This window comes from Leucoraja erinacea, chromosome 10 (assembly GCF_028641065.1).
Source record: "Leucoraja erinacea ecotype New England chromosome 10, Leri_hhj_1, whole genome shotgun sequence".
NCBI lineage: Eukaryota > Metazoa > Chordata > Chondrichthyes > Rajiformes > Rajidae > Leucoraja > Leucoraja erinaceus.
This window is the reverse complement of record NC_073386.1, coordinates 33,887,440-33,899,104: the sequence shown is the minus strand read 5'-3', so window position 1 is coordinate 33,899,104 and position 11,665 is coordinate 33,887,440. Positions and strand designations below refer to the sequence as shown.

At 44.7% G+C, this 11,665-nt stretch overlaps 1 protein-coding gene across 3 annotated transcripts in view; it reads left to right on the top strand.

Moving 5' to 3' along the window:
* The window catches only part of lrrc7 (leucine rich repeat containing 7), a 368,217-nt gene that overhangs the window by 122,248 nt on the left and 234,304 nt on the right, over positions 1-11,665 (top strand). The window lies entirely within an intron of this gene.

The following is an 11,665-nucleotide window of genomic DNA, read 5'->3' as shown; positions in this document are numbered from 1 at the left end:
TTTTACAACTTAGATAGAGATAGAGATATATTAAATTGCCATTTTCAAATTCATCCTTAGCAATTAGACTTCAGCAAAATGAAAAGTTCCTATTTCCCAGGCAATATCAAAACTCAGTTAATATCTCAGTATGTGGGTCTCAAGTCACATAACAGCAACTAAGGATGATAATTTTAATACCTTAAACAATAGACAATAGGTGCAGGAGTAGGCCATTCGGCCCTTCGAGCCAGCACCGCCATTTAATGTGATCATGGCTGATCATCCATAATCAGTACACCGTTCCTGCCTTCTCCCCATATCCCCTGACTCCGCTATCTTTAAGAGCCCTATCTAGCTCTCTCTTGAAAGTATCCAGAGAACCAGCCTCCACCGCCCTCTGAGGCAGAGAATTTCACAGACTCACAACTCTCTGGGAGAAAAAGTGTTTCCTCATCTACATTATCAATGGTTTACCCCTTATTCTTAAACTGTGACCCCTGGTTCTGGGCTCCCCCAACATCGGGAACATGTTTCCTGTCTCTAGCTTATCCAAACCCTTAACAATCTTATATGTTTGAATAAGATCCCTTCTCATCCTTCTAAACTCCAGAGTGTACAAGCCCAGCTGCTCCATTCTCTCAGCATATGACACTCCCGCCATCCCGGGAATTAACCTTGTAAACCTACGCTGCACTCCCTCAATAGCAAGAATGTCCTTCCTTAAATTAGGGGACCAAAACTGCACAAAATACTCCAAGTGTGGTCTCACTAGGGCCCCGTACAACTGCAGAAGGACCTCTTTGCTCCTATACTCAACTCTTCTTGTTGTAAAGGCCAACATGCCATTCGCTTTCTTCACTGCCTGCTGTACCTGCATGCTTACTTTCATAGACTGATGAACAAGGACCCCCAGATCCCGTTGTACTTCCCCTTTTCCCAACCTGACGCCATTTAGATAGTAATCTGCCTTTCTGTTTTTGATACCAAAGTGGATAACCTCACATTTATCCACATTAAACTTCATCTGCCATGCATCTGCCCACTCCCCCAACCTGTCCAAGTCACCCTGCATTCTCATAGCATCCTCCTCACAGTTCACATTGCCACCCAGCTTTGTGTCATCTGCAAATTTGCTATTGTTACTTTGAATTCCTTCATCCAAATCATTGATATATATTGTAAATAGCTGCAGTCCCAGCACCGAGCCTTGCAGTACCCCACTAGTCACTGCCTACCATTCTGACAATGTTAGTAAGATTAATGCATTACCGTTTCATAGTTATTTCTACTTATTAATGGATCTTCAAACACTCAAGCTGTCAATTTGTGATTTGACCTCAAATTCTCCGTTATTAATCCAGGTCTGTGAGTTTACAATCCATCAGCAATGACACACCATGTGTACACTATATGGCACAGAGTTAATTGTGATGTTGTACACTTCGTTAGCCCAGACATTTATACAGAAACTGATTCAAACTGGAATACAGTATCAATCAAACGTCCAATACTATCAAATGTCTTCCCTATTATTTATTCTTTCTTTCTGTAACTAGTCGCTAAGACCTTGGGCAATCCGACCACAAGGAAAGGCACATCACAGCTAAATTTTACATATATCAAACATTCTCAAGGATAAACTTTCCATGAAACATCATACAAAGTGTTACAAACATTACATATTACTTTTTTTTCCTTAGGATTTTTCAGGTCAATCATAATGTCGAATGTAATGCAGATGCTACCATCTTACTAACATCATCTAAGAACCAACCAAAGTTAACCAGATTTGTATATCTCCATTCTCTTTGACCACAAATGTTACACTAAATAAGATCAATATTTTGGCATATTTGATCAATGCAATGATGATTAATCCATTATCAGGAGCCTTGCAACATTTCTATTTGCAATTACCTAACAAAATTAAGTTGCTGTGATCAACTTTCATTAGGTTGTACAAAGAGATCAGAAAAATATGATTGGACTAATGGTTTTCAAAGGACATTTCTATGTTCAAAATCTTACACACTCAATTAAATTGTTATGCAACCTGCAAACAACATGTTGGCAAGCCCACATTTGGAGTATTGCATTTAGTTTTGGTCACCTTGCTATAGGAAAGTTGTTCTTAAGCTGGAAAAAGTGCAGAGAAGATTTATGAGAATGTTGTCAGGGCTCAAGGTCCTGAGCTATAGGGAGAGGTTGGGCAAGCTAGGACTCTATTCCTTGGACAGCAGGAGGATCAGGTGTGACCTTACAGAGATGTATAATATCATGAGGGGAATAGACAGAGTAGGTGCACAGAGTATTTTACCCGGAGTAGGGGAATCGAGAACCAGAGGACATAGGATTAAGGTGAGGGGTAATATTTAATAGGAATCGAAGGTGCAACGTTTTCACCGAGGGTGGTGGATATATGGAATGAGCTGCCAGAGGAGGTAGTGGAGGCAGATACTAGAACAACATTTAAAAGACATTTGGACAGGTACATGGACAGGAAAGGTTTAGAGGGTAATGTGCCAAACGCAGGCAGATGGGACGAGTGTAGACGCTGCAGCTTGCTCGGCATGGGCAAGTTAGACTGAAGGGCCTGGTTCTGTGCTGTATGACTCTATGACTGACAAGTGAGGTGCTGTTGTAGACTGGCAGGCTGATCTCTACCATGCTGAGGCCAGGAGGCTGGTCTCGGACATCCCCCCCAAACCTATCCCTTTCCATGACCCTACAGATGAACACAAGGCCACCATCACCCAGACCCCAGAGCCTTACTGACCTCATCACCTCTGGTGATCTCCCCTTCACAGTCACCAACTTTATGGATCCCCAGCCTTGTACTACCTGCTTATATTACTTTCCCAAAATATCCCAAATAGGACTCACCAGGCAGATCCATTGTTTCTGCCTGTTCTTGCCCCACAGAACTCATCTAGAAATATCTTGATTCCATCTTATCCCTCTTTGTCCGGTCCCTTCCAACCTACCTCTAGGACACCTTGCGTGCCCTTCAACTCTGCAATAACTTTCAATTTCTAGGCCCTCATTGCCTCATTGTTACCATGGACAGCCAGTCCCTTTACACCTCCATTCCCCACTAGGAAGGCCTCAAGGCCCTCCGGTTCTTCTATGAACAGAGAAGAGACCCAATAATCTCCAAGTTTGCGGATGACACTAAGCTGGGGGGCAGTGTTAGGTGTGAGGAGGATGCTAGGAGACTGCAAGGTGACTTGGATAGGCTGGGTGAGTGGGCAAATGTTTGGCAGATGCAGTTTAATGTGGATAAATGTGAGGTTATCCATTTTGGTGGCAAAAACGGGAAAGCAGATTATTATCTAAACGGTGGCCGATTGGGAAACGGGGAGATGCAGCGAGACCTGGGTGTCATGGTACACCAGTCATTGAAGGTAGGCATGCAGGTGCAGCAGGCAGTAAAGAAAGCGAATGGCATGTTGGCCTTCATAGCAAGAGGATTTGAGTATAGGAGCAGGGAGGTTCTACTGCAGTTGTATAGGGTCTTGGTGAGACCACACCTGGAGTATTGCGTGCAGTTTTGGTCTCCAAATCTGAGGAAGGACATTATTGCCATAGAGGGAGTGCAGAGAAGGTTCACCAGACTGATTCCTGGGATGTCAGGACTGTCTTATGAAGAAAGACTGGATAGACTTGGTTTATACTCTCTAGAGTTTAGGAGATTGAGAGGGGATCTTATAGAAACTTACAAAATTCTTAAGGGGTTGGACAGGCTAGATGCAGGAAGATTGTTTCCGATGTTGGGGAAGTCCAGGACAAGGGGTCACAGCTTAAGGATAAGGGGGAAATCCTTTAAAACCGAGATGAGGATAACTTTTTTCACACAGAGAGTGGTGAATCTCTGGAACTCTCTGCCACAGAGGGTAGTTGAGGCCAGTTCATTGGCTATATTTAAGAGGGAGTTAGATGTGGCCCTTGTGGCCAAGGGGATCAGAGGGTATGGAGAAAAGGCAGGTACGGGATACTGAGTTGGATGATCAGCCATGATCATATTAAATGGCGGTGCAGGCTCGAAGGGCCGAATGGCCTACTCCTGCACCTAATTTCTATGTTTCTATGTTTCTACCAGTCCCCTTCGACTAACACTCTCCTCCGTCAGGCTTCTCTTTGCACTCCTCTCACTTTCTTCAAGTTCTCTCTCCTCTCACTTTCTGCGTAGCCATGAGCACTTGCATGAGCTTCAGCTATGCCACCTTTTTGTTGGTTGTCGAACCGTCCTTGTTCCAAACATACACTGCCAACATCCCTCAACTTTTTCTCTGCAACATCTATGACTGCATTGGGGCTGCCTCCTGCACCCATGCAGAGCTTGTTGATTTAATCAACTTTACCACTTACAGGGAATTATAGACCAGTTAGCCTGACATCAGTGGCAGGGAAGATGCTGGAGTAAATTATAAAAGATGAAATAGCAGCATATTTGGATAGCAGTAACAGGATTGGTCCGAGTCAGCATGGATTTACGAAGGGGAAATCATGCTTGACTAATCTTCTGGAATTTTTGAAGATGTAACTGAGAAAATGGACAAGGGAGAGCCAGTGGATGTATTGTACCTGGATTTTCAGAAAGCATTTGATAAGGTCCCACATAGGAGATTGGTGGGCAAAATTCGCGCACATGGTATTGAGCGTAGATGCCTGACATGGATAGAAAATTGGTTGGCAGACAGGAAACAAAGAGTAGGGATTAACGGGTCCCTTTCAGAATGGCAGGCAGTGACTAGCGGGGTACTGCAATGCTCGGTGCTGGGACCGCAGCTATTTACAATATAGATCAATGATTTCGATGAAGGGATTCAAAGTAACATTAGCAAATTTGCAGGTGACACAACGCTGGGTGAGAGTGTGAACTGTGAGGAGGATGCTATAAGATTGCAGGGTGACTTGGACAGGTAGGGGAGTGAGCAGATGCATGGCAGATGCAGTTTAATGTGGATAAATGTGAGGTTATCCACTTTGGTTGCAAAAACATGGAGGCAGATTACTATCTAAATGGTGTCAAGTTGGGAAAAGGGGAAGTACAATGGGATCTGGGGGTCCTTGTTCATCAGTCAATGAAAGTAAGTATGCAGGTACAGCAGGCAGTGAAGAAAATGAATGGCATGTTGGCCTTTATAACAAGAGGAGTTGAGTATAGGAACAAAGAGGTCCTTCTGCATTTGTATAGGGCCCTAGTGAGACCACACCTGGAGTATTGTGTGCAGTTTTGGTCCCCTAATTTGCGGAAGGCCATTCTTGCTATTGATGGAGTGCAGCGTAGGTTTACAAGGTTAATTCCCGGGATGGCGGGACTGTCATATGCTGAGAGAATGGAGCGGCTGGGCTTGTATACACTGGAGTTTAGTAGGATGAGAGGGAATCTTATTGAAACATATAAGCTTATTAACTTTTTGGACACGCTTGAGGCAAGAAACATGTTCCCGATGTTGGGGGAGTCCAGAACCAGGGGCCACAGTTTAAGAATAAGGGGGTAAGCCATTTAGAACAGAGACGAGGAAACACTGCTTCTCACAGACAGTTGTGAGTCTGTGGAATTCTCTGCCGCAGAGGGCGATGCAGGCCGGTTCTCTGGATACTTTCAAGAGAGGGCTAGATAGGGCTCTTAAAGATGGCGGAGTCAGGGGATATGGGGAGAAGGCAGGAACGGGGGTACTGATTGGGGATGATCAGCCATGATCACATTGAATGGCGGTGCTGGCTCGAAGGGCCGACTGGCCTACTACTGCACCTATTACTTACTTACTTACTGCCTATTATGCCTCTTGGCATGTAGGGCAGCAACGAAGGTCCTCCACTCAGTAGTGTTGATTCCTTCAGTTGCTGTTTCTGTAACATATTTGATTTACGAGACAGAGTTGTTAGCCCTGTGCTCAACCTCCAACCTGGAGGACCAGTGGATCGCTCTTCATCTTGCCTCTACCCTTCGACCTGTCCAGCATGGGAGACCCTAACAGGAGACTAATCTCCCGCTGGCATAGCTCTAGGGATAACTGAGACACACAAGCTCCTTGACCACGACAAGATTGCAATCCAACGTGGAGTCCTGCACCTATTATCTATTGTCTAACGTCCACCCTGTCCTCAAATTGACTTGGACTATCTTGTACACTTCTCACCCCCTTTCGTAATCTCTGTGTCACCATCACAGTGGACAGGTTATCTACTGATGACTATCTACTGATGCTATAAACCCACTGACACCCACAGTTATCTAGACCACATATCTCTCTTCCTCTACTCCCAATTTCACCATCTTGGTCGCATCTGCTCCCAAGATAAAGCTATCCATTTTTGGATATCCAACATGTCCTCTTTCTTTAGAAAACATTGTTTCCTCTCTGCTCTTAGATGTATCCCTCACCCACTTTTCCTCTGTGTCCCGTAGTTCTGCTCTCACTCCTCCAACCCCCCCAGACCGAACAAGGATTGTGTTCCCTTGTTCCTTACCTCCCACCTCACCAGCTTCAGCATTCAATGCATCATCCTCTGACATGTTTGTGAACTTCAATATGATCCCACAGTCACATTTTCCCATCTATTTCCGTCTGCAACTCATACTTTCCGGCCCATGCCAGCCCCTCACCAGGTTGTTTCCCCTGTAACTGCAGCAGATGTAATAACCATATAATATAACCATATAACAATTACAGCACGGAAACAGGCCATCTCGACCCTTCTAGTCCGTGCCGAACACATAATCTCCCCTAGTCCCATATACCTGCGCTCAGACCATAACCCTCCATTCCCTTCCCATCCATATAACTATCCAATTTATTTTTAAATGATAAAAACGAACCTGCCTCCACCACCTTCACTGGAAGCTCATTCCACACAGCTACCACTCTCTGAGTAAAGAAGTTCCCCCTCATGTTACCCCTAAACTTCAGTCCCTTAATTCTCATGTCATGTCCCCTTGTTTGAATCTTCCCTACTCTCAGTGGGAAAAGCTTTTCCACGTCAACTCTGTCTATCCCTCTCATCATTTTAAAAACCTCTATCAAGTCCCCCCTTAACCTTCTGCGCTCCAAAGAATAAAGCCCTAACTTGTTCAACCTTTCTCTGTAACTTAGTTGCTGAAACCCAGGCAACATTCTAGTAAATCTCCTCTGTACTCTCTCTATTTTGTTGACATCCTTCCTATAATTAGGCGACCAAAATTGTACACCATACTCCAGAATTGGCCTCACCAATGCCTTGTACAATTTTAACATTACATCCCAACTTCTATACTCAGTTACACCAGCATTTTGTGTCTTTCATTCTCAAAATTCAATTGATTGCATATTTTGATGTGATATATTTAATACCCACCCCTATGCTTCCTCCTTCACATCCATCCAGAGGCACAAGTAGTCCTTCCAGGTGAAACAGAGGTTCACATGTATCTCCTCTAACTTCATCTAATTAATTTGGTGCTCCAAACATGGTCTGCTTTACACGGGGAAGGCCATCCGTGGTCTACACTCTGTTTCGCCGAACATTTATGCTTGGTCTGCCAGGCCTGCTGGATCTCTGGTTGCTAACCGTTTGAACTCCTTTTCCCATTCCCATGCAGACATTTCTGTCCTTGGCTTCCTCCATTGCCACAGTGAGGCCACACACGAACTGGAGGAATAGCCCCTCAAATTCCGATCAGGTAGTTTATAACCCAATGGTGAGAACATTGAAGGACCCACCCCGCTCCCCTTTTTCCCCTCTCTCTTCCGTGCCCCACGTGAATGTGCACCCATTTCCCTCTTTCCCCTCCCCCCCCCACCCCCACTTGTATTCCTTCACCTGTTTCACATTTAACATCCCCTAACTTTATTTCCTCAGCTGACATTTTTTTGTCTTTTCAGCTCTGGCCTTTATCCAACCATCTGCCAATCACAACCCTTCCTCATCTGTATCCACCTATCACTTGCCATGCTTTGTCCTGCCCCCACTTTTATTCGAGCTTTCTCTCCCCTACTACGATTAGTCTGAAGAAGGGCGTCAACCTGAAAAGTTGCCTATCCATGTTCTCTGGAGATGCTGCCTGACATGTTCAGTTACACCAGCACTTTGTGTCTTTCGTTCTCAAAATTCAATTGATTGCATATTTTGATGTGATATATTTAATTTAGTAAAACATAGTGCAACCTTGTGGTATAGATCCTTGGAAATGTCAGTGATCTTTCAGTAAACCAATATGGTGCAAAAGTTGATTTAGTAAAATAATGTATGTAAGTGCTGTATCTGAATAAGTTTGTTAGAGTTTGGTGATTCCAAAACTAGACAGAATGGACAATAAAGCATGTCCATGGCATAATTTCATGGAATTTTACATTCATGGAATTTCTTGAAAGCTAAGATATGCACATTGTAAGGCAGAGGAATAACTTGGCAACATGATAATTCATTTTAAGAAAGAATATTTCATGGTAATTGAGGAATTTCTGGATGCCCAAAGAGTCAAAGTACATGGAAACAGATCCTTTGGTCCGTCATCCATGTGGACCAAGATGCCTGTTTGAGCTTGACCCATTTGTTTGCTTTTGGCCCATATGCTCTCAATCTTTCCTCTCTATGGATGTCTGAATGTATTTTAAACATTATAATTGCACCTGCCACCGCAGCTTCTTCTGGCAGCTCAATCCATATATCCCGCATTTTATGTGTGAAAAATTAGTCCTTCATATCCCTTTTAAATTCTTCCCCTTCAGTGTAAATCTATGTCCTTTTGTTTTAGACTTCCCTACTCTGGAGAAAAAACTTATCGATGCCCCTTATACATGCACTTCTTCAGATTTTCAATTTTCAAGTATTTTGCTTTTGAAAAATCATACCCTGTTGTCCAAAGTTAGGTGGGTTTTAGCTCATTTTGTAGGTGAGTATTGAGCATGTTATAAATGTGATTGCACCGTATTTAGAAACAAATGGATGCCACTGATTGGAAAGTCAATGTTTCTGAAACCATGAGTTAACAATTGTCAAGACAATTGTCAATTATGAATTGACCACTATTCAATTTGAAAAGTACTCGCTTGACAATGGAGGAGGCCAAGGATAGAAAGGTCCGCTTGGGAATGCAACCTATTAATTATACTCCATTAGCTGTTCCTCAGTAAACTTACCCAGTGGATCAAGATCCTACAGTAATTCTTGAGTACCATCTTCGCTGTCTATTTTTATGTCATTTGCAAACTTACTAACCATAAAAGACATAATGTGCCAGAGTAACTCAGCAGATTAGGCAGTATCTCTGAAGAACATTAATCAGATGATTGTAAAGAGCTCAGACGTTTTTATTGTTCAGATCATTAACTTCTAAGCAGGTCATCACACGTTCATACTGCTACTGGTAGGCAGTGGGTAGGATCTTACACTATGAATGCTATAATTAGGCGGGGTTATAATTACTAGGCATTCTAATTGGCTAACATACTATAGCCAATCTACATCTCTTCTTGTATAAATGAAAAACAAGTAAAGCATTACAACTACAATGAGTAATTAAATGTTAAATGCAAATCGCCACATCTAATAATAATGGGGTTAAATATAATCACCATTTCTAACAGGTGGCTTGCTAACCTGCGCGGTCCTCGTACGGTAAGGAGCTACCTCATCAACCTTTTCCTCCGAAAAATTGAGGGCGCTTTTCGGTGAGCCCGAAGGGCTATGGGGAAACACCCTGGGGGAAGACTGTCATGGGGTCACCGGTGAGCCGGTGACAAAATGGGAAGAGGAAAGAGACCGACGCGGGGAGTGGTTGGGACTGGTAGCTGCAGGTACTGGAATGGCTGGAACGGCTATCATTTTAAAGTTGAGCGGAGGTGCATCAGGACCCTGGAGCGCCGGACGTCGTTCCTTCACAGGAAGGAGGTGTTGACAGTTGCGTCTATAGATGGTACCACCGACATCGACCAGGTAGTAATGTGGTTCCTTTGTGGGGGCCATGAATGAACCCCAGTTTGGTATGTCCTTTGTCTGTCTGTAGTCAGACCACTTGGCCTTGAATGAGTGGCTTAAGTGGTTTGCTGGTTTTGTCCTAAGTGCGTTTCTGTGAGTCTCGATTGGACTGCACACGCTTTTGAACTCCAGCGGGGTTGAAAACTTTGGGCTTTAAATGATCTTGGGTGACGGGCAGTGTAGGTCGCGTTCGGCAGGACATCAGGCGCTGGGCTGAAGAACCTAAAACGTTGTCTCTGTAGGCAATGGGTAGGATCTTACACCATGAATGCTATAATTAGGCGGGGTTATAATTACTAGGCATTCTAATTGGCTAACATGCTATAGCCAATCCACAGATGATGTTCCGGGTTGGGACCCTTCTTCAGACTGTTTGTAGAGGGGGGAAAAAGCTGGAAGAGAGGAGTGACAGAACAAAGCCTGGCAAGTAATCGATGGGAGGGGGGGAGGGGGGGGGAGGGGGGGCGGTTGATAGGCAGATGGTTAGACAAAGGCCAGAGATGAAAAGACAGAAATTGTGAGACAAATGGGATTGGAGAGTTGTAAATTGTGAAGTTAGGGGTTGAAATGTACATGGAAGGGGAGAAATAGGTGCAAGTCTGGGTGGGACGAGGGAAGTCCTGAGGGAGGAGGAAGAAGAATGTGGGGGAATGGGGGGAAAAAGGAAGGGGAGGGTTTACTTAAAATTGGAGAATTCAATATTCATACCATTGGGTTCCAAGCTATCCAAATGGAATATGAGGTGCTGTTCGTCTAGTTTGCATGTGGCCTCGCTCTGACAATGAAGGAGGCCCAGGTTTGAAAGGTTTGTATGAGAATGGGAAGATAAGTTAAAATAGTTAGCACCCGAGAGATCCAGCAGGCCTATGTGGACCGAGCAAAAGTGTTCAGTGAAAAGGTCACCTAGTCCACACTTGATCTTGCCGATGTAAAGAAGGCACATTGGGAATACTAAATGCAGTAGATGAGGTTAAAGGAGGTGGCATGAACCTATGACTCATAGGTGTGCAGATGGGGCAGCTTGGTCAGCACAGAGAGTGTTAATACAGGGAACTACTTTGGGATCTTCTTGGGAAACTTACAAATCATGCCTTGTACATTCTCATCCACTCTCCTTAGTTATGACCACTCAATGTCTATTAGGAATTTGATTATTTTCTGGAAAGCACTGGTATATTAGATTTTTCTTCATTATACATAGCAGTGGATCATTCCCGGCTTAGCCTGCTGTCATTCTTGTCCCGCAATACCTGCAGATAGGAGTTGCAGTTGAGAGCTCTGAGTAGTAAATAGTCTTAAAGCATCTTAACCTGTGGCACTGCATTCTTTAAAGCCTGTCCACGAGCATGCGACTGCATGCAGCAAGCGCGACCTAACGTGGTCGTTTGAGCCGTATGGCCTCGCTGGGCCAGTCCCACTTCGATCGCTGGAGCTGTATGGAGTTGTGCGGAGCTGGTCCCGACATCGCGGGGGGCTCTGAAAAACTGACACTGTCCAAAGAATACGCGCGGCAACGGCCTGCCGGCCCGCAGCCGCAATGAGGCCGTAAGCACCGCCTCGACGGGCGTGCGCAGCGCCTCGACGGGTGTGCATAGTGCCTCAACGCCGTACGCAGCGTCTTGACACCGTACGCCTTCGCTCGAACTTCACGTCAACTCGTACGGGACCACTCAACCTCCGCGCAGCCCCCGCTTCCGGCTTTGGTCTCGCCCGCCGCATG